This window comes from Elephas maximus, chromosome 27, assembly GCF_024166365.1.
Source record: "Elephas maximus indicus isolate mEleMax1 chromosome 27, mEleMax1 primary haplotype, whole genome shotgun sequence".
Taxonomy (NCBI): Eukaryota; Metazoa; Chordata; class Mammalia; order Proboscidea; family Elephantidae; genus Elephas; species Elephas maximus.
Genome location: NC_064845.1, coordinates 28,210,746 through 28,237,347, shown reverse-complemented (window position 1 = coordinate 28,237,347; position 26,602 = coordinate 28,210,746). Strand labels below are relative to the sequence as shown.

The window sequence follows — 26,602 nt, the reverse complement described above, 5'->3', positions numbered from 1 at the left end:
GTATGAAAAGTACAAGTAGTGGTTCCAGAAGGTCTAGTTTTAAAATCCATTAATTATTTGGAAGGTTTGAGAAAGTAACTTAACTACATCGAGTCTCAGTTTCCTCATCTGTAAAACAAGAGAACATATCAGCTATTTTCCATATGGGATGCAATAAAGATTAAAAGAGGTAACATGAAAACAACGTTCTGTAAACTGTTAAAAAAAAAAAAAAAAAGCAATAAATATAGATTGTGATGGTAGAAGAGAACAATACTGATTTGGACGTACTTAGCAACTTAGGATTGGAGGAAGATTCATTAACAACCTAAGACATGCAGATGACACAACCTTGCTTGCTGAAAGAGGACTTGAAGCACTTACTGATAAAGATCAAAGACCGCAGCCTTTAGTACGGATTACACTTCAACATGAAGAAAACAAAAATCCTGACAACTGGACCAATAAACAACATCACGATAAACGGAGAAAAGATTGAAGTTGTCAAGGACATTGTTCTACTTGGATCCACAATCAACATCCATGGAAGCGGCAGTCAAGAAATCAGATGACACATTGCATTTGGCAAATGTCTGCAAGTATTTCTTTGAAGTGTTAGAAAGCAAAGATGTCACTTTAACAACTAAGGTGCGCCTGACTCAAGCCATGATGTTTTCAATTGCCTCATATGCCCATGAAAGTTGGACAATAATTAAGGAAGACTGAAGAAGAATTGGTACATTTGAATTATAGTGTTAGTGAAGAATATTGAAAATACCATGAATTGCGGAAGCACAAACAAATCTGTCTTACAAGGAGTACAGAGAGAATGCTCAATAGAAGCAAGGTTGGTGAGACTTTGTCTCACATAATTTGGACACGTTATCAGGAGGGACCTGTCCGTGGAGAAGGGCAACATAAAGTAAAGGGTCAGCGAAAAAGAGGAAAACCCTCGGCAAGATGGATTGACACAGTGGCTGCAACAATGGGCTTAAGCATAACACCGACTGTGAGGATGGCGCAGGACCTGCCAGTGTTTCGTTCTGTTGTACACAGGGTTGCTATGAGTCAGGATCAACTCAGTGGCACCTAAAAACAACAGCAACCAACAGGGTCATTGTAATTACAATTACATTGTAATTGACGGATACCTGATTAGTCATACAAACACGCAAAATATTTGTTGGTTGCTGCTATTAGCCTTGTTGGCCTAAAAGGAGAATGATGATTTTTTAGTACTCACAAGTGGTGAGTACTTTTTATGCATTATTTCATTTTATTCTAATAAAAAACTCTTGTGAGGTAAATATTACAACAACTATTTTAAAAGCAATAAGTGGCTTACAGAGGAGGTGGGGGCCAAGACGGCTGACTAGGTAGAAGCTACCTCGGATCCCTCTTGTAACAAAGCCTCGGAAAAACAAGTGAATCGATCACATACATGACAATCTACGAACCCTGACCATCAAACACAGATCTAAAGAGTTGACCTGAGTGACAGAGACTGAGAACGAACAACCACAGGGAAGCAACAACTCCTTTCGGAGCCTGCAGCCAGTGTCCCAGTCAGGAAACTTTGGCGCCGGGCTTTGGACTGGGCGCAGGGGACCTGAGCACGGCATCCTGAGGCAGCGCAAACACGGGACGCGGCACTAGCCCCCAGAAGCGACCTCGGGGGAAGCCCAGCCAGTGCACACAGGCAGCGCAGCCACGTGGCTGACAGAAGGAGAAGCCACCAGTAGGCATCGACTGGTTTTGGAGCCTGGAGTGCGGCGTCCCAGCCAGGGAACATTGGCGCTGGGCTTTGGACTGGGAGCGGAGGAACTGACCATGGCTTCTGAGACAGTGCAACCACAGGACACGGGCCTGACCCTCGGGGGCAATCTCTACCCACCCAGCACACACAGTCAACACGCCCCTTGGGAATTTCAGAGAAAACAGTAATCCCAAGCAAAATAAGTAACTTTGTCTATATTCCGGGGTGCTACTCTCTCCTATTTATCTGAACCCTCCCCTCCCCTCCCCTTCCCAGGCGGCTTCATTAACATTTGAAATTTCCTGAGCCAGAGAGTGAAGTGTGCTGCGGTTTTTGTTTGTTTCTTTCTTTTTTTTCTGGTCTTTTCCTAACCCATTCTCCTGGCCTGAGAGAAGCAGCTACAAAAAAACACAGGGACCAAAAATCCTTCCCTAATTGGACTAAAGACACATAACCAGCTCCAGCCAAACATATGTGATCCACAGTCTTGGGCTTTCATCCCTACAGGGAACAAGGTGGCTAGTATAATGCAAAGGCAATTCTGATAGGGATCTGACTGTAATTGTTTTAGCTCATTACTGGAAAGACAAGTTTCCCAGGTCTGATATCTTTGCATATTGAACAGAGCCCTCACTTACCCACAACAGGGAACTGAGGGCTGAAGCTCCCCCCAGACCACCTAGGCTCCTGCCTTAGGGGTCTAAGGAGGGTGATACCTACCAATCTGTAGAGGTGCATGCATTGGGGGCCTAAGGTACAGCTGCAGAGCCCACCCACTAAAGTGCATTAGGAATACAGACACACCTACCTCACTGGCACTTGGGGGAAGACTGTCAGTATCCTTCCCCCACTGGAGTGTGAAACCCTGCTGCGACTAGAATCTGGTGCACACAAATATCACCACTACTTCTCTAGGTGGATAGGTGACAGTCTGCACCAAACACTTGATGAACCAAAATCAGATTCTACTCAAGCATAGTGAATGGACTCTTAGGCTTATATATCTGGTAACAGCCCAAACCAGCTGGAACTAGGACATAAGTGATTCAAGGGCGACAAGAATCAAAACAGAACAATCTAGTAGCCCATCTACGTATATTGAAAGAAAACAAAAGAGACTGGAACGAGAGAGTGGGCTGACTCATTAGGGGGACAGTAAGGGGGAGTATGGAGTAAGGTGTATACAAGCTTATATGTGACAGACTGACTAGATTTGTAAACTTTCACTTAAAGCACAATAAAAATTATTAAAAAAAAAAAAAAGCGATGAGTGATGTTCAGAGAGCTTAACTGCCAAAACTCGGATGGTCATGTAACTAGTAAGTACTAAACCCATTTCCAAAATTCCAAGCCATCCTCTGACTTTTAAAGTTAGGCCTCTCTTTACCCATGATATTTAAACATGTTCAAGACAGGTTGCTCCACATGAAATGTGCAGGGAAGGGTAGCACCATAGAAAGTGAAAAGTTTAATTTAAATTCATAGAAGGTAGGAAATGCCTGATATAAAAGACGACATGCTGGGTGATTCCATTCCTATGAAATTCTACAGCAGACAAAAATAAGCTATGGTAATTATCTTGTGGGGAGGGGGAGTAGAATTAACTCGAAAGGGGCAAATTGAAATTACTGATGTGACAGAAATAGCCTTATTTTCATAGTGGGTTACATGCTGTTTACATTTTTCAAAGCTCATCAGACTGTATACTGATGATCTGTGCATTTTACTGTACCTAAGTCATAATTCCATTTGAAAAGTTTAAGCTCATAGAAATAGAGATGAATTGTAGACTTGGGAACCAAATGAAACATAGTAACGCTAGAATGATATCACCACGATGGTAAAGGAAAAAGCTCCAAGCTCCTGACTACCAAGTAAACACAAAAAGCAAGTAGAATCTGTCAGAATTAACCTTGTCAGAAGTCTGGTACACAGTCAGAGGCGCATGGCAATCAAACGAACACTGAATCAAGAAGGGGGTAACGTCAAGAAAATGGTAGGAAAATTGTGTGGCTTTCTGTTACTGGCCTATGCCTCTCCCCTGCCCTGGCTCAGTAGCCAGCTTGAAGGGGCAACCCATATTTTCAGCTTGGGACTCTGGTCCTGGATTCTGAAAGGAATAAACCAAACCTCATGCACAAAGTACTATGTTTGTCTGTTTGAACCTGTCAGTGGCTACCTAAAGGGCTGAAGCAAAACGCATGTCCCTGTATCATCTATCTTAGAGGTAGTACAGGTGGAGGAGTAGCGGGCTCACTGAAAGGCCTGGGCTAAGAGAGGAAGATTCAGACACACATTCGAAACCTGTGGGGTAAGGTCAGGGGCCAAAAAGAGAGCTTCTTTGGGAAGCTGGGGCATTCAGAAGCACCCAGGTATACTGAGGAATTTAAAAAAACATACGAACGCCTAGGTTAAGATGCTCACCCACAAAAGACCTGAGAACACCTTTAACGTTCACTTGGGGTTGATCTCTAGGTCAGCGTAAACCTTCCTAAGTATTGAAGGAGTGTTGCAGGACAGACCCAATCTGCAAAGACCACAGAGGACTTTTCCTCTCATTGCTTACCTTTTCTTTGCTTCTTTTTCCTGTTTTCTTTCATTTCTTTTCTTTTTCTTTTCAACTCCTAGTGTTCATGGAAGTCTCAGTCAGAACAATAGCTGAGCATAACCTAAAGAAACAGAGACTTCAGTGAACACACACATCAAGTAATTCAGACTTTGCAAAAATTATTTGTGAAAGTCACTAAACCAATGGACTTCAACAACAAAACAAAGAGAGAGACAGAGAGGAATGGAGGAAGAAAGGAAAGTCCGGTAGAAGGGGGAGAATCTCATTTCAAGAGTTAAAATATTACTCAAATATCTGATTTTCAATTAAAAAAATCACAACGTATACAGAGAAACAACAGAGAATGGTCCATTCAAAGGAACAAAGTCACAGAAATCATCCCCAAGAAAGCCAAGATACTGGACTTACTAGATAAAGACTTTTAAACAACTCTTTTAAATATGCTCAAAGAGCTAAAACAAAACACAAAGAACTAAAGGAAATCAGAAAAACAATCTATAAACAAAGCGAGAATATCACTAGAGATATAAATTATATATATACACAAAAAAGAAGCAAACAGAAAAGTACAATAACTGAAATGAAAAATTCACTAGAGGGGCTCAACAGCAGATTTGAGCTGGCAGAAGGAAGAATCAGTGAACCTGAAGATAGGACAACTGAAATAATTCGATCTGAGAAACCGATAGAAAAAAGAATTTCAAAACAATGTACAGAGTCTAACAGACCTGTAGGACACCATCATGCAGAAAATATACACATTATGGAAATCCCAGAATGAGGAGAAAGTAAGAAAGGGACAGAAAGAATATTTGAAGAAATAATGGCTGAAAACTTTCCAAATTTGATGAAAGTCATGAATCTATGCATGCAAGAAGCTCAATGAACTCCAAGGATAAACCTAAAGAGATCCACAGTGAGACACATTATAATCAAGCTGATGAACACCAAAGATAAAGAGTTTTGAAAGCAGCAAGAGAGAAGCAAATCATCCCATGCAAAGAATCCTCAAAAAGATTAAGTATCAATTTCTCCTCAGAAACCATGAAGGCCAGAAAGCAGTGGGGTGACATACTTGTAACGATGAAAGAAAAAAAAAAACTGCCAACTAATAATTCTGTATCTGACAAAACTGTCCTTCAAAACTGAGGGCAAAAAATTGAATATTCCCAGAGAAACAAAAACTAAGGAAGTAGGAAATGACCCAAGATGGCAGCTTAGTCACACACACCATGCTGTCCCCCTACAGCAGAGAACCAAGAAACCAAGTGAAACAGATAAAGATGATGTCATGGATAGAACTGTGTCCCCCCAAAATATCTCTGACCTTGGCTAGGCCATGATTTCCAGTATAGTGTGATTGTCTACCATTTTGTCATTTCATGATATTTTTCTATGTGTTGTAAATCCTATCACTATGATGTAATGAGATGGAGTAGTGGCAGTTATACTGATGAGATCTGCAAGATTAGATAGTGTCTTAAGCCAATCTATTTTGAGAGAGAGGAGCGAGCAGAGAGACATGGGAACCTCACACCACCATGAATGCAGTGCTGGGAACAGGGTGTGTCCTTTGGATCTGACATTTCTGCACTCAGATGCTCCCAGACCAAGGGAAGACTGATGACAAGGACCTTCCTCCAGAGCTGACAAAGACAGAAAGCCTTCCCCTGGACCTGGCGCAATGAATTCAGACTTCTGACCTACTGGACTTGGACAGAATAAACTTCTCTTTGTTAAAGCCATCCACTAGTGGTATTTCCATTATAGTAGCACTAGATGACTAAGACAGATGACAATCTGGGAACCCAGAACAGCAAATGAGTGAAACACCGAAGGAAAGGAGAACTGAATGAAAACAGCAAACAAGACGTAGAGACTGTAGACGTCCTGCCAGACAGCCCAGCACCATGTGGCCATCTTAAGATAAAGTGAGTTACATTCCTGGGTGAGGAGCTCAGGAAGGCAACTTCACAGAACCCCCATTAAGAGATAGAGATACTGTGTAGACAAACGTGGAACAAAACGAGGTGAGCAAAACATGAACCATATCTAAGGAAGCAAAGAGCACGAAGGCAGGCGAGAGCCCTAGGGATCCAGGCAAACACAGAGTAGAGACTCACCTAGAAAACAGGGCAGAAGTACTCACCAGCAGCAGTTTCTGGTCATTAGGGCAGCTGGCACTGCCAGAGTGGAGGATCCTTGAAGTGGCAACTAGAGATCCCTCACTTGACCACACTCTGAACAGCGCACTCCCAGCATCTGGTCAGAGCTGGTCCTGATCACTGGCTGCACTCTGTGGGGAGTGCCTCAGCTCCCTCTCTATGCTCCCCGCTTCCCTCCCAGTTCCCAGGAGTGTGCCTCTCTTCCCTTCGCCACTTGGCAATCCACATCACACAGCACCGTGCTCTCAGACTTGCAACCCGAGGTTTTCATCTGCCCCGTCCATTCTCATGCCAACTTGCACACCTGGAAATCCACAGCACACAGTCGTACGCTGTCGGACCTGCAACCAGAGGCTCATGCACGCTCCATCCACCCCTGTGCTACCCAGCCCACCACTCCCACCACCAGAGTGGCAATCGGAGGACTGAAACTCCCCTCTCCCGCCCACCATTCCACCCACCTGGCGCAAGTTCCTGTGCTACCTACCCAGTGACACGTGACCCATGCACTCTCAACCCAACCACTGGGAAACCAGCAGTGCACACACATAGTGCCCAACCCAGAGATCAGTAAGAATGCTCCCTACACCCATGCTCCAGTAACCAGCTGGAAGGAAATATCACCATCAGCAATGGCAATATATCCTGACAGGTGCCAACTAAACCTCCGCCAAATGATGATCAGGAGATCCTAGTGCCCTCAGCCTACATCTCACCATCTGCAATGCCACACATCCCACATCCAAAGAGTTCTTGCAGGCTGTCTACACTTGTGCTGAACCCCCTTGATACCCTAACACCTAATGAGATAGCAATTTGTGCATGTACAGTGGGCCTACCCCATCTATCTGGGTAGCACGCTCTCATGGTGGATATGCAAACATCCTGGCTGACCTCCAGAAAACACACTAACTCTATCACTAACCCAGAAGGATCCCATGGTCCCATAAGTGCTATGGAAGGATCCTGAACACCCAACACTTGTCACCAAATATCAGGAGAAGAACCAGCTCTCCCACCTCCACTCAATCCAGTAAGGGAAGACAAACGAGCCTACCCAAAGAAGATTCACACATGAGTGTGACCCACCATACCCCATAGTGAGAGGAAATCATGTTCAGCCAAAATATACCACCAAAGTAACAATAAGCCAGAACCACAAAATAAATAATACAAAGGAATAAAGGCATTCTAAAGAGAAAGAAAAGAAACAAAGCTCTGGATACATCAAAACAAAACAAATTAGCACACATCAGGAGCAAGGTAGAATGAAGAAAACTAAAGACACAAGGGAGAGATTAATCCAAAGGACTAATGGACCAAAACTATGACAGCCTCCACCAGACTGAGTCCAGTACAACTACACGGTGCCTGGCTACCACCACTGACTGCTCTGACAGGGATCACAATAGAGGGCCCTGGACAGAGATGGAGAAAAATGTAGAACAAAATTCTAACTCACAAAAAAAGACCAGACTTATTGGCTTGACAGACTACAGAAACCCCAAGAGTGTGGTCCCCGATCACACTTTTAGCTCAGTAATGAAGTCACTCCTGAGGCTCACCCTTCAGCCAAAGATTCAACAAGCGCATAAAACAAAAGAAGACTAAAGGGGCACACTACCCCAGGGGCAAGGATGAGAAGGCAGGTGGGGACAGGAAAGCTGGTAACAGGGAACCCAAGGTCAAGGAGGGGAGAGTATTGACATGTCGTGGGGTGGATATCCAATGTCACAAAACAATATGTGTACCAACTATTTAGTGAGAAGCTAGTTTGTACTGTAAACCCTCTTCTAAAGTATAATAAAAAAAAACAGCACAAAACATACAATCAAGAAAGAAATACATAAATAAATTAACACCTTAATACCTCAGAGACAGTAGACAATAACAAATCATAGGAAGAAACAGGATAAGACAGCTCAAAAAAGTGAGCAAAATAAAGGAGCAGAAAACCTTACTGAGGAAGAAACAGTAATAGAACTACCTGATGAGGGATTCAAAAGACATATATAGGAACATAAAGAGATCAAGGAAAACACAGACAAAACCCTAGAAGAATTCAGGAAAACAATACAAGAACAAAATGACAAGATAGACAATTAGAAACCATACAAAAACAACAACTAGAAATTCAGAAGATTAACAATAAAATATCAGAAGTAAATAATGCAATGGAGCACACAGAAGTAGAATTTAATCAATGAGAGAAGGAACCAGCAAAATAGAGAACAAATTCCTTGTTACTAAGTTGTTTGAGGAACAATCACAAAAAAGAATGATAAAAAATGAAGAAAGCTATATGGGACACTATCAGGAACAATAATTTACACATAATAGAAATTCCAGAAGAGGAAGAGAAAAAAAAAAGTATAGAGAGAATTTTCAAAGATTTATTGCCAGAAAATTTCCCTAATGTCATCGAAGACAAGAAGGTTTCCATCCAAGAAGCTCAACAAACCCCATAGGGGATAAACCAAACAAACCAAACCCAGCGCCGTTGAGTCAATGCCAGACCCCCAAAAAGTCACTAAGACATATCATAATCAAACTTTCCAAAACCAAAGAAAGAATTCTAAGAGCAGCTCAACAAAAACAAAATATCACCTACAAGGGGACACCAATAAGACTGAGCACTGATTCCTCAGCAGAAAACATGCAGCAAGAAGGTAATGGGATGACATATATAAAGCACTCAAAGAAAAGAACTGCCAACCAAGAATCTTACATTCAGCAAAACTGTCTTTCAAATAGAATGACAAAACTAGAACATTTTCAGATAAAAGAAAAATAAGGGAATTTGTAAAAATCAGACCAACCTTTCAAAAAAACATTAAAGGGAGTCCTTCACACAGAGAACCAACAATATCAGAGAACAATCTGAAACTAAGACACATAACAACATCACACAGATACCAACACAGATAAAGAATTCTCAAAAGTAAAATAAAGTGCAAAACTGAAAACAGGGTACCAGAGCTGTCAGTCTGTAAACAATGACAACTTCTAAACAAAAAGGGGGAATAAATGGAGAGGAAGTCAAGGTGGTATCAAGCTATAACAGACTGTTTTAAACTTAGGAAGATACAGGTAAATTTCAGAGTAACCACAGCCAAAATTAATAAATCTACTCACCAAACAAAAAGAAAATCAAAAAGAATCAGTAAGCACAAAGTCAACAACAATTGAGGTTATGGAAAGAAAATCCATAAACAGAAAGAACTTAGCAAAAAAATTTAAGTGAAACAAAGAAATCATTACCAACACCAAAAAAAAAAAAAAGGCATAACAAAATAACAGTAAATTCATACCTATCAATAATCACACAGAAAAGAGACAGAGAGTAGCCGAAAGGATTAAAAAAAATCCATGATCCATCAATATGTTGCCTACAACAGACACACTTCAGACATGAGGACACAAATGGTTAAAAATCAAAGGATGGAAAAAAAATCAAACAAATAGTAACCAAAAGAGAGTAGGACTGGCAATAATAATCTCTGATAAAACAGACTTAAAGTCAACATCCATTATAAGAGACAGAAGGGCATCATTAACTATTAAAGGGTTAATCCACCAAAAGGACATAATGATAATAAACATTTATGTACCTAATAACAGAGCTCCAAAATACATAAAGCAAACTCCAACGGAATTGGAGTTCTACAATAGTAAAACAGAAAGTTGTACAACAGTAGTAGAAAACTTTAACACATCACTTTCGATGAAGGACAGAACAACTTGAAAGAAACTCAACAAAGATACAGCAGGTCTAACCAACAGACTGGGAAAAAGTTTTTGGCTACGAAAAATCCGATCAGGACCTGATCTCTAAAATCTACACGATACAGCAAAAACTCAACAACAAAAAGACAAATAACCCAATTAAAAAATGGGTAAAGGACATGAACAGACTCTTCACCAAAGACATTCAGGGGCTAACAGATACATGAGGAAATACTCACTATCATTAGCTATTAGAGAAATGTAAAGCAAAACTACAATGAGATACCATCTCACCCCAACAAGGCTACTGTTAATCCAAAAAACACAAAATAATAAATGTTCAAGAAAATGTAGAGAGACCGGAACACTTATACACTGCTAGTGGGAACGTAAAATGGTACTACTTTGGAAATCAATTTGGCGCTTCCTTAGAAAGCTAGACATAGAACTACCAAATGATCCAGCAATCCCACTCCTTGGAATATATCCTTGAGAAATAAGAGCCTTCACATAAACAGTATATGCACATCCATGTTCACTGCAGCACCGTTTACAGCAGCAAAAAACATGGAAGCAACTGAGGTGCCCATTAACGGATGAATGGATAAATAATGGTATATTCCCATAATGGAGTACTACCTAACAATGAAGAACAATGAAGAATCCATGAAGTATCTCATAACATGGAGGAATCTGGAAGGCATAATGCTGAGTCAAATCAGTCCGTTACCAAAGGACAAACATTATATGAGACCACTATTGTAAGAACTCAGGAAAAAGCTTAAACATGGAAGAAAATATTATTTTTATGGTTATGAGGGTGGGGAGGAACTGAGAGGGGTATTCACTAATTAGATAGTAGACAAGAACCATTTTAGGCGAAGGGAAAGATAACACACAATACAGGGGAGCTCAGCACAACTGGACTAAACAAAAAGCTAAGAAGTTTCCTGATTACAACCAAACACTTCAAAGGCCAGAGTAGCAGGACTGGGGTCTGGGAACCACGATTTCAGGGAACATCTAGGTCAACTGGCATAACAAAGTATATTAAGAAAATGTTCTGCATTTCACTTTGGTGGGTGGCATCTGGGGTCATAAATGCTAGCAAGCAGCCATCTAAGAGCATCAGTTGGTCTCAGAAAGGGCCACATAAACCAGACACTACATCAGCCTGAGACCAGAAGAACCAGATGATGCCCGGCTACCACCGACGACTGCCCTGGCAGGGGGCACAAAAGAAAATTCCTGATGGAGCAGGAAGACAGTGGGATGCAGACCTCAAATTCTCCTCAAAAGACGACTTAATGCTCTGACTGAGACTAGAGGGACCCAGGAGGTCACGGTCCCTGGAACCTCTGTCAGCCCAAGACTGGATCTATTCCAAAAGCCAACTCTTCAGACATGGATTGGACTGGACTATAAGACAGAAAGTCATACTGGTGAGAAGTGACCTTCTTGACTCAAGTAGACACATGAGACTATGTGGGCAGCTCCTGTCTAGAGGCGAGATGAGAAAGCAGAAAGGGATAGGAGCTGGTTGAATGGACACAGGGAATACAGGGTGGAGAGGAGGAGTGCGCTGTCTCATTAGGGGGAGAGCAGCTAGGAGTACATAGCAAGATATGCAGAGTTCTTGTATGAGAGACTGACTTGATTTGTAAACTTTCATTTAAACCACAATAAACTTTAAAAAAAAAAAAAGATACAGAAGATCTAAATTAACACAATCAATCAACTCGACCTTCTAGATATATACAGAACACACCACCCAACGGCAGCACAGTACACATTCTTCTCCAACGCACATGTATCATTCTCCAGAATAGGCCACATTTTAGGCCACAAACCAAGCCTCAATAAATTACAAAACATCAAAGTACAGGTATGTATCACTTAATGTCCACAATACATTCTGTGAAATATGACATTACGTGATTAGGACGTTGTGTGAACACCACAGTATATACAGGAGAGAGGTACACAGGATGGTCACCAGCCACACCAAGGGAATGTGCAAAAATTTCGCTCTGCCGTAGTCAGTCCTGCATGGCTACTAGCCCGTCTCCAGGAGCCACACCTGGCCCCCAACCTGCTGGGGCACGCACTTGCTGTCCAGCCAGCTGCCAGCTCCATTCCCTTCATTCCTCCCTGCCTTCCCCATCCCCCGTAATGGCTTTAAACTCTTCCAGTTCTGCCCACCCTCCTTTACATCATATCTCCACATGCCTTTCCTATTCTTTCTCCTACCACCCCCATGAGCCAAATAATTAGGTGACCAACCACAATGGGAGGAGCTGCAGCCTCAGGCCTGGGCTTCAAGTGTAGGGCGCCCAGGCTGACTGCAGCTGTGGCCTCAGCAGGGCATACCCCTCAGCAGCTCTGGCAGCATCACCCTGCCTGGGGCCAGGGCAGATGTGGGACCCAGACAGCTAGTGAGAGAGGGATCAGATTTCCAGCAAAGTACATCCGCTACATCCTGTTCTGTGATTGGGATTTCTAAACTCTATTATAACTTTATGGAACCACAGACATGTATGCAGTTGGATATTACCTGAAAGAATGTTAAGTGATGTATTCCTGTAATGCAGAACATCTTCTTTGATCATAACGCTATAAAGCTAGAAATCAATAATAGAAAGAACAGTAAAGAAAATACATGGAAACTGAATAACAACTTACTTAAAAATTATTGGGTAATCGAAGAAATTAAAAATGAAATTGAAAAATTCTTAAAATCCAATGAGAAAGAGGTGGAGCCAACATGAAGCTATAGACAGAAGCGCCATGCCATCCTTCTGCAGCAAAGACCAGAAAAACTAAGTAAAACAGATACAAATGCCAATCCTGGAAGCCGAAGCATCAAATGAAAGAATACAGAACTCAATCAAGCACCAAATGGAATAAGAAACTGACAGAGAACAAGGAGAACTACAGAGTGGAGGTCCCCTACCAGCTAAGGCAGCATGCATTTGCTATCTTGGACCACAGCCACAAAGGAACGCAAACGAGGAGTACAAGAAGGGAACTTCACAGAGCTCCCAACAGGAGACAGAGCACCCAGTAACCAGGGATACATGCTTTCCCACCCTCACCCTTTTCCCCTGTATGTGGCCTCCACTGCTTTCCAATGGGCCATGGTTACTCAGCTGGAGAGACACCCGCTCATTACTGGCTGATTTGCCATCTTGGAACTTAGCCACCAAGGACTGCAGATAAGGAGGACGGGAAGGCAAACTTCATGGTGCTCCCAACAGGAAACAGAGTACCCAATAACTGGGGGTACACATTTTCCCAACTCCCACCCTTGTTCCCTCGACACAGCCTCCAATAAAAAAAGAATAATATAAAATAAGAAGAGAGAAAAAAAAAAAGTGACCAATAAAAGTTCTTTCTAGTAGAACAGGGAAAGCTATTGATAGCTAGGAGAACCATGCTCCCCTTTGCCTGCTTTCTTCTTTCTGATGCTCCCTCTAAGGAGTAAAGAGCAAATATTTTAGAGGCAGTCCACTCAATTATGTGGGAGACAGACCCACGGCACTTTATATACAAGGCAGATGCCAACACAAGGTAGAAAGTTCACCAGGATACAACTACAGACTAAAAGTCTCCCCAGAGTACAGAAGTCCAAAACTCAATTCTGTTTTCAACGACTTGACGTATTCACTTAACTAGAACATACCATCACTACAAGTGGGGGTTTCCAGCCTGTATGAGTCAAACAGGGGTCATTACAGGCTGAAACAGTGCTGTCCAATAGAACTTTCTCTGATGATGAACGTGCTCTACATCTGTGCTCTCCAATAAGGCAGCACTAAGCACATGTGGCTACTAAGCACTTGAAAGGTGGTTAGTTCAACTGAATAAGTTTTTTTTTAATTGTAATTAATTTAAGTATAAATAGCCACCTGTGGCCTGTGGCTATTGTACTGGACAGCATAGTTAAAGGCTTAGACCATGCCCTGGGAAAATGATACCAAAGTATATCACAAGACAGTCTTACTCATCCTCCGACTACCTCATAAAGCAGTTCCTTAACCCTTGCCCTCCATACACATGCAGACACTACGCATAAAATTTCAGCATATCACGCATGAGTAGACCAGCACTCTCAAATTTTAGCACACGTAAGAATCATGGAGGGCTTGTTAAAACACAGATTATTGAGCTCCAACCCCAAGTGTCTGATTCAGGAGGTCTGGGTTCAGCCCCCATCATTTACATCTCTAACAAGTTCCCAGGTAATGCTGATACTGCTAGGATCACACTCTGAGTAGTACTAAAATAAAAACTTCAACCATTCAAACACCAACTGTCATAGATTGAATTGTGTCCCCCTCAAAATGTAAGTCAACATGGCTAGGCCAGGATTCCCAGTATTGTATGACTGTCCACCACTTGATCATCTGATGTAATTTCCTATGCATTGTAAATCCTACCTCTAGAATGTTAATGAGGTGGGATTGGTGGCAGTTATGTTAATGAGGCAGGAGTCAATCTACAAAATTAGTTTTTATTTTAAATCAATCTCTTTGAAGATATAAAAGAGAGAAGTGAGGACAGACACATGGGGACCTCCTAACACCAAGAACACAGACCCAGGAGGGGAGCGCTTCCTTTGGACCCAAGGCCCCTGCACTTAGAAGCTTCTAGGATGGGAAGATTGCTGACAAGGACCTCCCCCCAGAGCTTACACAGAGAAAGAGCCTTCCCCTGGAGCTAGCATCATGAATTTGGACTTCTAGCCTCCTAAACTGTGAAAGAACAAATTTCTCTTTGATAAAGCCATCCATTTGTGGCATTTCTGTTACAGCAGCATTAGACGACTAAGACACCAACCTATCTACAAGAACAGCTTCTCTCACTGTCCCCTTTCTGCTACACGGAAGTCTCCCTTTCTTCTAGTAAACACTTAACACCTCGGGACCAAGATGGCTGACTAGGTAGAAGCTACCTCGGATCCCTCTTGCAACAAAGACTCAGAAAAACAAGTGAATCGATCACATACGTGACAATCTACGAACCCTGACCATCAAACACAAATCTAAAGAGTTGACCTGAGTGACAGAGACTCAGCCAGTGGAAGCAGGGTGCGCACGGATGCAGCTAACCAGAGAACGAGCAATCATAGGGAAGCAGTAACTGTTTTCGGAGCCTGGAGCCACCATCCCAGTCAGAAAATCTTGGCGCCAGGCTTTGGACTGGGCGCAGGGGAGCTGAGCACGGCATCCTGAGACGGAACAAACACAGGAAACAGCACTAGCCCCCAGAAGTGACCTCGGGGGAAGCCCAGCCAGTGCACGCAGGCAGCGCAGCGACACGGCTGACAGGAGGAGAAGTCACCAGTAGGCAGCGACTGGTTTTGAAGCCTGAAGTGCGGCGTCCCAGCTGGGGAACCTTGGCGCCGGGCTTTGTACTGGGAGCGGAGGAACTGGCCACGGCTTCTCAGACGGCATAAATCACGGGACACAGCCCTAGCCCCAAGAAGTGACCTCAGGGGAAGCCCAGCTAGCACACGCAGGCAGCCCAGCAGTGCGGCTGACAGGAGGAGAAGTCACCAGTAGGCAGTGACTGGTTTTGGAGCCTGAAGTGCAGCATCCCAGCTGGGGAACCTTGGAGCTGGGCTTTGGACTGGGAGCGGAGGAACTGACCATGGCTTCTGAGACGGCACTAGCACGGGACACGGGCCTGACCCTCGGGGGCAATCTCGACCCAGCCAGAGCACACAGGCTACACGCTCCTCGGGAATCTCAGGAAAAACAGTCATCTCCAAGCAAGGTAAGTAACGTTGCCTATATTCCTGGGTGCTACTCTCTCCTATCTATCTGATCCCTCCCCTCCCCTTCCCAGGCGGCTTCATTAATATTGGAATTTTCTGCGCCAGAGAGTGAAGTACTCTGCGGTTTTTCTTTGTTTGTTTGTTTTTTGTCTTTTCCTAACCCATTCTCCTGGCCTGAAAGAAGCAGCTACAAAAAACCCAGGGACCAAAAATCCTTCCCTGACTTCCCAAAATTGGACTGAAAATACAGAACCAGCTCCAGCCAAGAATATGAGATCCACAGTCTTGGGCTTTCATCCCTACAGGCCACAAGGTGGCTATTATAATGCAAAGGCAATTCTGATAGGGATCTGACTGTAATTGTTTTAGCGGATTACTGGAAAGACAGATTGCCCAGGTCTGATATCTCTACCTATTAAACAGAGGCCTCACTGACCCACAACTGAAAACTGAGGGCTGAAGCTTCACCCAAACCACCTAGCCTCCTGCCATAGGAGTCTGAGGATAGTGACACCTACCAATCTGTAGAGGTACATGCATTGGGTGCCTAAGGTACAGCTGCAGAGCACACCCACCAACGTGCTTTAGGAATAGAGCACACCTACGTCAGTGGCACCTGGGGGAACCCTGTCAGCATCCTGCCCCCACTGGAGTGTGACCCCCTGCTGCTATTAGAATCTGGTGCACCCAACTATCACCACTACTCCTCTATTGAATAGGTGACAGTCTACACCACACACTTGGTGACCGAAAATCAGATTCTACCCAAGAATAGTGAATGGACTCTTAGGCTTATATACCTGGTAACAGCCCAAGCCAGCTGGTAACAGGACATAAGTGATTCAAAGGCTACAACAATCAAGACAGCACAATCTAGGAGCCCATCTACGTATATTGAAAGAAAACGAAACAAGATAAGACCCAGTGAGCAAACACAAAATAAATCATTACAATATCTTATAGATGTCTCAGAGACAGCAGTCAATATCAAATCACATGATTACCTCTACAACTCCCCAAATTAAATAATCAAAATCTTGCCCAAATGAAGATACAATCCTGGAATTGCCAGATACAGAATATAAAAAACTAATTTACACAATGCTTCAAGGCATCACGGGTGACCTCAAAAATGAAATAAGGCAATCTACACAAAAAGCCAAGGAAGACACTGATAAAGCAGTTGAAGAAATCAAAAAGATTATTCAAGAACATAGTGGAAACATTACTAAGCTGCAAGAATGCATAGAGAGAGAGCATTCAGAAATCCAAAAGACTAACAGTAGAATTACACAATTAGACAACTCAATAGGAAGTTAGAGGAGCGGAATCGAGCAATTGGAATACAGAGTGGGGGAGTTGGAGGATAAGGCAATGGACACCAATATAAAGAAAAATCACATAAAAGAATTAAAAAAAAATGAAGGAACCCTAAGAATCATGTGGGACTCTATCAAGAAGAATAACTTGCGTGTGATTGGAGTTCCAGAACAGGGAAGGGATAACAGAAAATACAGAGAGAATAGTTGAAGATCAGTTGGCAGAAAACTTCCCTGACATCATGAAAAACGAAAGGATATCTATCCAAGATGCTCATCGAACCCCATTTAAGATTGATCCAAAAAGAAAATCACCAAGACGTATTATCCTCAAACTTGCCAAAACCAAAGATAAAGGGAAAATTTTAAAAGCAGCCAGGGATAAAAGAAAGGTCTCCTACAAAGGAGAATCAATAAGTTCAGACTACTCAGCAGAAATCATATAGGCAAGAAGGCATTGGGATGACATATATAGAGCACTGAAGGAGAAAAACTGCCAGCCAAGGATCATATATTCAGCAAAACTCTCTCTCAAATATGAAGGTGAAATTAAAACATTTACAGATAAACACAAGCTTAGAGAATTTGCAAAACCCAAACCACAGCTACAAGAATATTAAAGGAAATTGTCTGGTCACAAAATCAATAATATCAGATACCAACAGAACACAAGGTCACAGAACAGAACATCCCGATATCAACTCAAATACGGAAATCACAAAAACAAATTAAGATTAATTTTAAAAAGAAAAAAATGCTCAAAACAGGGAATCATTGAAGTCATTATGTAAAAGATCACAATAATCAAAAAGAGGGACTAAATACAGGAGGCATAGAACTGCCATATGGAGAGGAAAACAAGGCGATATAGGACGATACAAGTTAGGTTTTTACTTAGAAAAATACGGGTAAATGTTAAGGTAACCACAAAGAGGTATAACAATTCCATAACTCAAAATAAAAACCAAGAAAAACATAACAACTCAACCAACATAAATTCAACTACTATGATAACGAGGAACACAGATTTTACAAAGAAAAACGTCTCAGCACAAAAAAGTAAGTGGAAAAGTGAAATTGTCAACAACACACACAAAGAGGCATCAAAATGACTGCAATAAACACATACTTATCTATAATTATGCTGAATGTAAATGGACTAAATGCACCAATGAAGAGACAGAGAGTCTCAGACTGGATAAAGAAACACGATCCATCTATATGCTGCCTACAAGAAACACACCTTAGACTTAGAGACACAAACAAGCTAAAACTCAAAGGATGGAAAAAAATATATCAAGCAAACAACAAGCAAAAAAGAGCAGGAGTAGCAATATTAATTTCTGACAAAATAAACTTTAAAGTTAAATCCACCACAAAGGATAAAGGACACTACATAATGATTAAAGGGACAACTGACCAGGAAGATATAACCATATTAAATATTTATGCACCCAATGACAGAGCTGCAAGATACATAAAACAAACTTCAACAGAACTGAAAAGTGAGATAGACACCTCCACAATTATAGCAGGAGATTTCAACACACCACTTTCCGAGAAGGATAGGACTTCCCTCCGGTAGGAACCTCAATAGAGACACGGAAGACCTAATTGCTACAATCAACCAACTTGACCTCATAGACACAGAACACTCCATCCAACAGCTGCAAAGTATACTTTTTTTTCTAGTGCACAAGGAACACTCTCTAGAATAGAGCACATATTAGGTCATAAAACAAACCTTTGCAGAGTCCAAAACATCGAAATATTACAAAGCATCTTCTCAGACTACAAGGTCATAAAAGTGGAAATCAATAACAGAAAAATCAGGGAAAAGAAATCAAATACTTGGAAATTGAACAATACCCTGCTCAAAAAAGACTGGCTTATAGAAAACATTAAGGAGGGAACAAAGAAATTCATAGAATGCAATGAGAATGAAAACACTTCCTATCAAAACCTCTGGGACACAGCAAAAGCAGGGCTCAGAGGTCAATTTATATCGATAAATGCACACATACATAAAGAAGAAAGAGCCAAAATCAGAGAACTGTCCCTACAACTTGAACAAATAGAAAGTGAGCAACAAAAGAATCCATCACGCACAAGAAGAAAACAAATAATAAAAATTAGAGCTGAACTAAATGAATTAGAGAACAGAAAAACAATTGAAAGAATTAACAAAGCCAAAAGCTGGTTCTTTGAAAAAATTAACAAAATTCATAAACCATTGGCCACACTGACTAAGGAAATACAGGAAAGGACATAAATAATCCAAATAAGAAACGAGATGGGCCACATCACAACACACCCAACTGAAATTAAAAGAATCATATCAGATTATTACGAAAAATGGTACTTTAACAAATTTGCAAACCTAGAAGAAATGGATGAATTCCTAGAAAAACACTACTTACTTAAACAAACACAATCAGAAGTAGAACAACTAAAGAGACCCATAATAAAAAAAGAGTTTGAAACGGTAATCAAAAAACTCCCAATAAAAAAAAGCCCTGGCCCGTATGGCTTTACTGCAGAGTTCTACCAAACTTTCAGAGAAGAGTTAACACCACTACTACTAAAGGTATTTCAAAGCATAGAAAATGATGGAATACTACCTAACTCATTCTATGAAGCCACCATATCCCTGATACCAAAACCAGGTAAAGACATCACAAAAAAAGAAAATTACAAACCTATATCCCTAATGAACATAGATGCAAAAATCCTCAACAAAATTCTAGCCAATGGAATTCAACAGCATATTAAAAAAATAATCAACCACGACCAACTGGGATTTATACCAGGTATGCAAGGTTCTTTTAATATTAGAAAAACCATTAATGTAATCTACCATATTAAAAAAACAAAAGACAAAAACCACATGATCTTATCAATTGATGCAGAAAAGGCATTTGACAAAGCCCAACACCCATTCGTGATAAAAACTCACAGCAAAACAGGAATTGAAGGAAAATTCCTCAACATAATAAAGGGGATATACACAAAGTCAACAGCCAACATCATTCTAAATGGAGAGAGCCTGAAAGCATTTCCCTCGAGAACAGGAACCAGACAAAGATGCCCTTCATCACTGCTCTTATTCAACATGGTGCTAGAGGTCCTACCCAGAGCTATTAGGCTAGACAAAGAAATAAAGGGCATCAGGATTGGCAAGGAGGAAGTAAAATTACCTCTATGTGCAGACGACATGATCTTATACACAGAAAACTCTAAGGAATCCTCCAGAAAACTACTGAAACTAATAGAAGAGTTTGGCAGAGTCTCAGGTTATAACATAAACATACAAAAATCACTTGGATTCCTCTACATCAACAAAAAGAACATCCAAGAGGAAATCACCAAATCAATACCATTCACAGTAGCCCCCAAGAAGATAAAAGACTTAGGAATAAATCTTACCAAAGATGTAAAAGACCTATACAAAGAAAACTACAAAGTACTACTGCAAGAAACTAAAAAGGACCTACTTAAGTGCAAAAACATACCTTGCTTATGGATAGGAAGACTTAACATAGTAAAAATGTCTTTTCTACCAAAAGCCATCTATACTTCCGATCCAAATTCCAATTACCTTTTTTAATGTAATGGAGAAACAAATCACCAACTTCATATGGAAGGGAAACAAGCCTCGGATAAGCAAAGCATTACTGAAGAAGAAGAAGAAAGTGGGAGGCCTCACACGATCTGATTTTAGAACCTATTATACAGCCACAGTAGTCAAAACAGCCTGGTACTGGTACAACAGGCACATAGACCAATGGAACAGAATTGAGAACCCAGATATAAATCCAGATATAAATCCATCCACATATGAACAGCTGATATTTGACAAAGGCCCAGTGTCAGTTAATTGGGGAAAAGACAGTCTTTTTAACAAACGGTGCTGGCATAACTGGATATCCATTTGCAAAAAAATGAAACAGGACCCATACCTCACACCATCCACAAAAACTAACTCCAAGTGGATCAAAGACCTAAACATAAAGACTAAAACGATAAAGATCATGGAAAAAAAACTAGGGACAACCTTAGGAACCCTAATTCAAGGCATAAACAGAATACAAAACATTACCAAAAATGACAAAGAGAAACCAGATAACTGGGAGCTCCTAAAAATCAAACACCTATGCTCATCGAAAGACTTCACCAAAAGAGTAAAAAGACCACCTACAGATTAGGAAAGAATTTAAAGCTATAACATCTCCGACCAGCGCCTGATCTCTAAAATCTATATGATTCTGTTAAAACTCAACCACAAAAAGAAAAACAACCCAATCAAAAAGTGGGCAAAGGATATGAACACGCACTTCACTAAAGAAGGTATTCAGGCAGCTAACAGATACATGAGAAAAATGCTCTCGATCATTAGCCATTAGAAAAATGCAAATTAAAACTATAATGAGATTCCATCTTACTCCAACAAGTCTGGCATTGATCCAAAAAACACAAAATGATAAATGTTGGAGGGGCTGCAGGGAGATTGGAACTCTTACACAGTGCTGGTGGGAATGTAAATTGGTACAACCACTTTGGAAATCTATCTGGCATTTTCTTAAAAAGTTAGAAATAGAACTACCATACAACCCAGAAATCCCACTCCTCAGAATAGGGAAATAAGAGCCTTTACACGAACAGATATATGCACACCCATGTTTACTGCAGCTCTGTTTACAATAGCAAAAAGCTGGAAGCAACCAAGGTGTCCATCAACAGATGAATGGTAAAATAAATTATGGTATACTCACACAATGGAATACTATGCATCGATAAAGAACAGTGACCAATCTGTGAAACATTTCATAACATGGAGGAATCTGGAAGGCATTATGCTGAGTGAAATTAGTCAGATGCAAAAGGACAAATATTGTATAAGACCACTATTCTAAGATCTTGAGAAATAGTATAAACTGAGAAGAACACATTCTTTTCTGGTTACAAGAGGGGGGAGGGAGGGAGTGTGGGACAGGGTTATTTACTGATTAGTTAGTAGATAAAAACTACTTTAGGTGAACGGAAGGACAATACTCAATACAGGGAAGGTCAGCTCAACTGGACTGGACCAAAATCAAAGAAGTTTCCGGTATAAACTGAATGCTTCGAAGGTCAGTGGAGCAAAGGCGGGGGTTTGGGGACTATGGCTTAAGGGGACTTCTAAGTCAATTGGCAAAATAAATTCTATTAGGAAAACATTCTGCATCCCACTTTGAAATGTGGCGTCTGGGGTCTTAAATGCTAACAAGCGGCCATCTAAGATGCATCAATTGGTGTCAACCCACGTGGATCAAAGGAGAACGAAAAACACCAAGGTCACACAATAACTATGAGCCCAAGAGACAGAAAAGGCCACATGAACTAGAGACTTTGATCATTCTGAAACCAGAAGAACTGGATGGTGCCTGGCCAACCAATGACTGCCCTGACAGGGAGCATAACAGAGAACCCATGTGGGAGCAGGAGAACAGTGGGATGCAGACCCCAAATTCTCATAAAAAGACCACACTTAATGGTCTGACCGAGACTAGAAGAATCTCCGCAGTCATGGTCCCCAAACCGTCTATTGGCCCAGGGCAGGAACCATTCCCGAAGACAACTCATCAGACATGGAAGGGACTGGACAATGGATTGGAGAGAGATGCTGATGAAGAGTGAGCTACTTGTATCAGGTAAAAAAACTTGAGACTGTGTTGGCATGTCCTCTCTGGAGGGGAGATAGGAGGGTAGAGAGGGTTAGAAACTGGCAAAAAAGTCACGAAAGGCAAGACTGGAGGGAGGGAGCGGGCTGACTCATTAGGGGGAGAGTAAATGGGAGTATATAGTAAGGTGTATATATGTTTATGTGTGACAGACTGACTCGATTTCTAAACTTTCACTTAAAGCACAATAAAAATTATTTAAAAAAAAAAACTTAACACCTAGTACTATAAATGCAGGGCAGACAGAATATGAAAAAACAAAGCTACCTGTCTAAGAAGGCTTCTCCACATATTAGATCCAATACCTGTCCACGTCTGTCATAAACTTTGCAAGTGTGCCAGAGACCAAAAACACAGCAAGGGTGAAAGCTAGCCTGCCAGGATGGTTTACATCTAATTCCTGCACTGCCCGTCTTAGAGTCAAGTGGTGCTTTCTATCAAAATAACGTAGATCACTCAGGTCTAGATCAGGATTACAGCCTTTTTCACCTTTTCAACACACAGTTCTGAAGAGTAATAAAAGAACACATGGATCATAGTAAAGCATTCATGAAAAGCCTATGTGAAGACAACGTTTTTCCATATTCCAAAAGAGAGGAGACAGAAACCTAAAGGCTCTAGAAGAAAGAGACTTTTCCAAAAAGTCTCTGGTCTTCATTAATCACCTGCAACAACTCTTCTGGATCAGCAGTCATTTCAAAAGACACTTTGATCTTGGAGGTTACTTCTCTGTGTCCTCTGGTCCAATTATACATGAGTCACTTTCACATTAGGAGATCGCCCCACAAAGTGCACTTTCCTGACTGCTCTTCTCAACAGCCTCCTTCCTGCCTCCTCCACCCTCCCCTTTCTTTCCTCTCCAAAAGAAAGCCTTCATCCAGAATACACTGTCACAATAAACTAGGACAGGATGCCTTCAAATAAACTCAGATGCCACTACTGTTCACCATTTCCCACACCACTAAGCCTTTACCCTTCTCCAAATTCCCACTGCCCCTCACTTACTGCCATCACAAAGATTAAGAGTGATCTTTGGGTCTTGGAAATGTGGGGAGATAGGTATTGTTTCTGAGCACTTACACAACCCCCTAGTTGCCACGCAGTACTATGCACATTACTTCCTTACACTGTGTCTACAGGTAGTGAAACTGAGGCACGATGAGGTTAAATCATTAAAATACAATCCCAGAGAAACTCAAAGCAAGATTAAATTCCTATCTCCCACTGGAGTCACTCTCACCTGGGGCTCTTTTGGTGCCCCTCCCCCCTCATGCAGACATCTGCCATGTCTGGAGACATTTTTGATTGTCACAATTCGGGAGGGGGGCAGTGCTACTGGCACCCAGTGAGCAGAGGCCAGTGATGCTCCTAAACATCCTACAACTCCCTCTCCCCCTCCCCCCCACAACAAACAAGAACTGTCTGGATCAAAATGTCAACTACATTGACCTAATCTCTAGGACTACGTTCTTTGGCCCCTAATTGATAGTTAAAGAATGGCTTACTGTACAATTTTATCATTCTACAGCATTTACACATGGCAGTCAAGTGCTATATCTGACATGTTATACTTTAAAAAAAAAAAATGCTTTTTAGTTACTCTTAAAAAAAAAAAATTTTTTTTTTTAAAACAGACGATACAGGGAGCCATAGAGGAACATGAATAGAGCTCACAAAGCCCAACTCTTTTCCTTTATTGAGAAAACCTGGCAAAGACCAGCTCCTTTCCTTAGCAACCTCCATCCCCTGCGCTGTGGTCTGCCTGTGCCTGGCTGCTCACCTGGAGTCTTCAGTTGCTGACATGCTCTCGCAGCTGCCTTTTCTCTGCTTTGCTCATCCCCACACACATGCATCACTCCACAGCAGTAATGATGCACATTGATGGGAATCTCCAGAGATCTACAGCCCCTAGTTGTCTCTTTTGCTCAGTAAATTACATTCATTACCAAGCCATGTGAGGCATCTAAGGACATCAGCCTTTCTGGCTGCCCTCTGTCTGAGGCTGGGCAATGGGACATTATCTAGTAATGGCTCCAAATTACTATCGTAAGCTGAAAACAACACTCCAACCAGTTTTTAACCTGAATACAATTTTTCTTTTTTAATTTTTCACTCCCTGTCCCTCTTTCCTAACCATCCTTGGCTCTGCCTAGATTTCTATTAGTTGTAATTTTCTCTTCAAGGAGTCTACTTTCAGTTCAAGCTGGAGAAGCTGGAGAGCTCAAAGAGAGATGTGGTATCTTTTCTACTCCTTCTTCCAAGACTTCCACCTGGACTCTCAGAAGGGTACGCCAAACAGTGACTTTGTCCTTCTGGCCTCAAAACTCTTCAGCACAAATGAGAGCTCAAAGGCAGCCTTGGTCATAATGCTCCCAATGCCAATGCCTGATTCACTGTTGTTAGGTGCCATCAGATTCCCAGGTCTTTCTCCCAGCTGGTGTGTGGGTTTGAACTGCCAACCTTATGGTTAGCAGCCAAGTGCTTAATCTTTGCGCCACCAGGACTCCTTGCCTGATTCACTAAGAACTGTAAATAGATGAGTAAATGGACATGTGACTGCCAGTGACAAAGGATAAAGTGGAACTGGCAGAACCACGTGCTTTCCTGCTGCTATTATCCACCAAACCTGGAATCCTCAACTCTCTGGCACGCTGTTTCCTTTATAGAAAAAGTAATTAACAAAAGAACAGCTAAGGAAAGTGATCCACGGAGAAGGAGGATGGTGGTTGAGGGAATGTGAGCTGGCAGAGCTAACAACCTGATATGGTACAGGAAAAGGGCAATCAGACCTGGTTCCATTCTCGACAACACGCCTCAGGAAGGCCCAACAACCCTTCCCTGGTTCTAGGAAAATCATGTCTCATGTCAATAAATCCCTAATGATGCCTGAGATATTTCCACCCACATAATGAATTCCATCCTATCACCCAAAACCTAATGGTTTTCTCTTCACAATTATTCATAAGCATGGTGTCTATGAGTTGAATCAACAGAGGCTTTGGGAACCTTTCACAGGCAGGGTATCCCATGGCACTAACTCCAAGAGGCTGGAGAGACAAGAGTCCCTATGACCTGGCAAAGTCAGAGTAACAGTGGCAGCCACTGCCTTTGCCTTACCCTGAAGTAGAGACTGTGACAGCCTTCAAATACATCTTCACAATCCATCAGCTCTGCTGCTTTTCACCACTCACTCGCTTCTGTATGCTGGACCATGATCAATCAATCACCAACTGCCAGAGACAAAAAAAGGAATGAATGCATTAGGCCAACAGACCCACGACTTCAATTACTAAGTCACTGCTTGAGTGTATTTGTTAAAGTTGGCTAAGTGCTTAAGAAATAGACCCAAACACAGATAATGGCTCAAGCTCAAAATAAAAGTTTACTCCTAGCTCCTGTACACATACTGCACAGGTGAAAGATCTGTCACTGAGGTGGGCCTCCTCAATGCAGTGATCCAGGGACCCAGGCTGACAAGTCTTGCCATCTCTGAAACAATTTCTAAGGTTGCTCTGGGGTGAGGCGGGGCCAAGATGGTGGAGTAGTCTGATGCTTCCGGGATCCCTCTTACAACAAAGACCTGAAAAAA

General features: G+C 41.8%; 1 protein-coding gene across 8 annotated transcripts in view; it reads right to left on the bottom strand.

Moving 5' to 3' along the window:
* Positions 1-26,602, bottom strand: part of LOC126068313 (ral guanine nucleotide dissociation stimulator-like) — a 497,494-nt gene that overhangs the window by 248,125 nt on the left and 222,767 nt on the right. For 2 of the 8 annotated variants that reach the window (XR_007515600.1, XR_007515599.1), the window contains exons 3-5: positions 26,421-26,593; positions 26,131-26,243; positions 4,302-4,404 (exon numbers count right to left, since the gene is read on the bottom strand). The exons of the other annotated variants lie outside the window; for them this stretch is intronic. The gene's annotated coding sequence lies outside the window, so the exon portion shown is untranslated. The remainder of the gene's footprint in view (positions 1-4,301; positions 4,405-26,130; positions 26,244-26,420; positions 26,594-26,602) is intronic. 8 annotated transcript variants of the gene reach the window in all.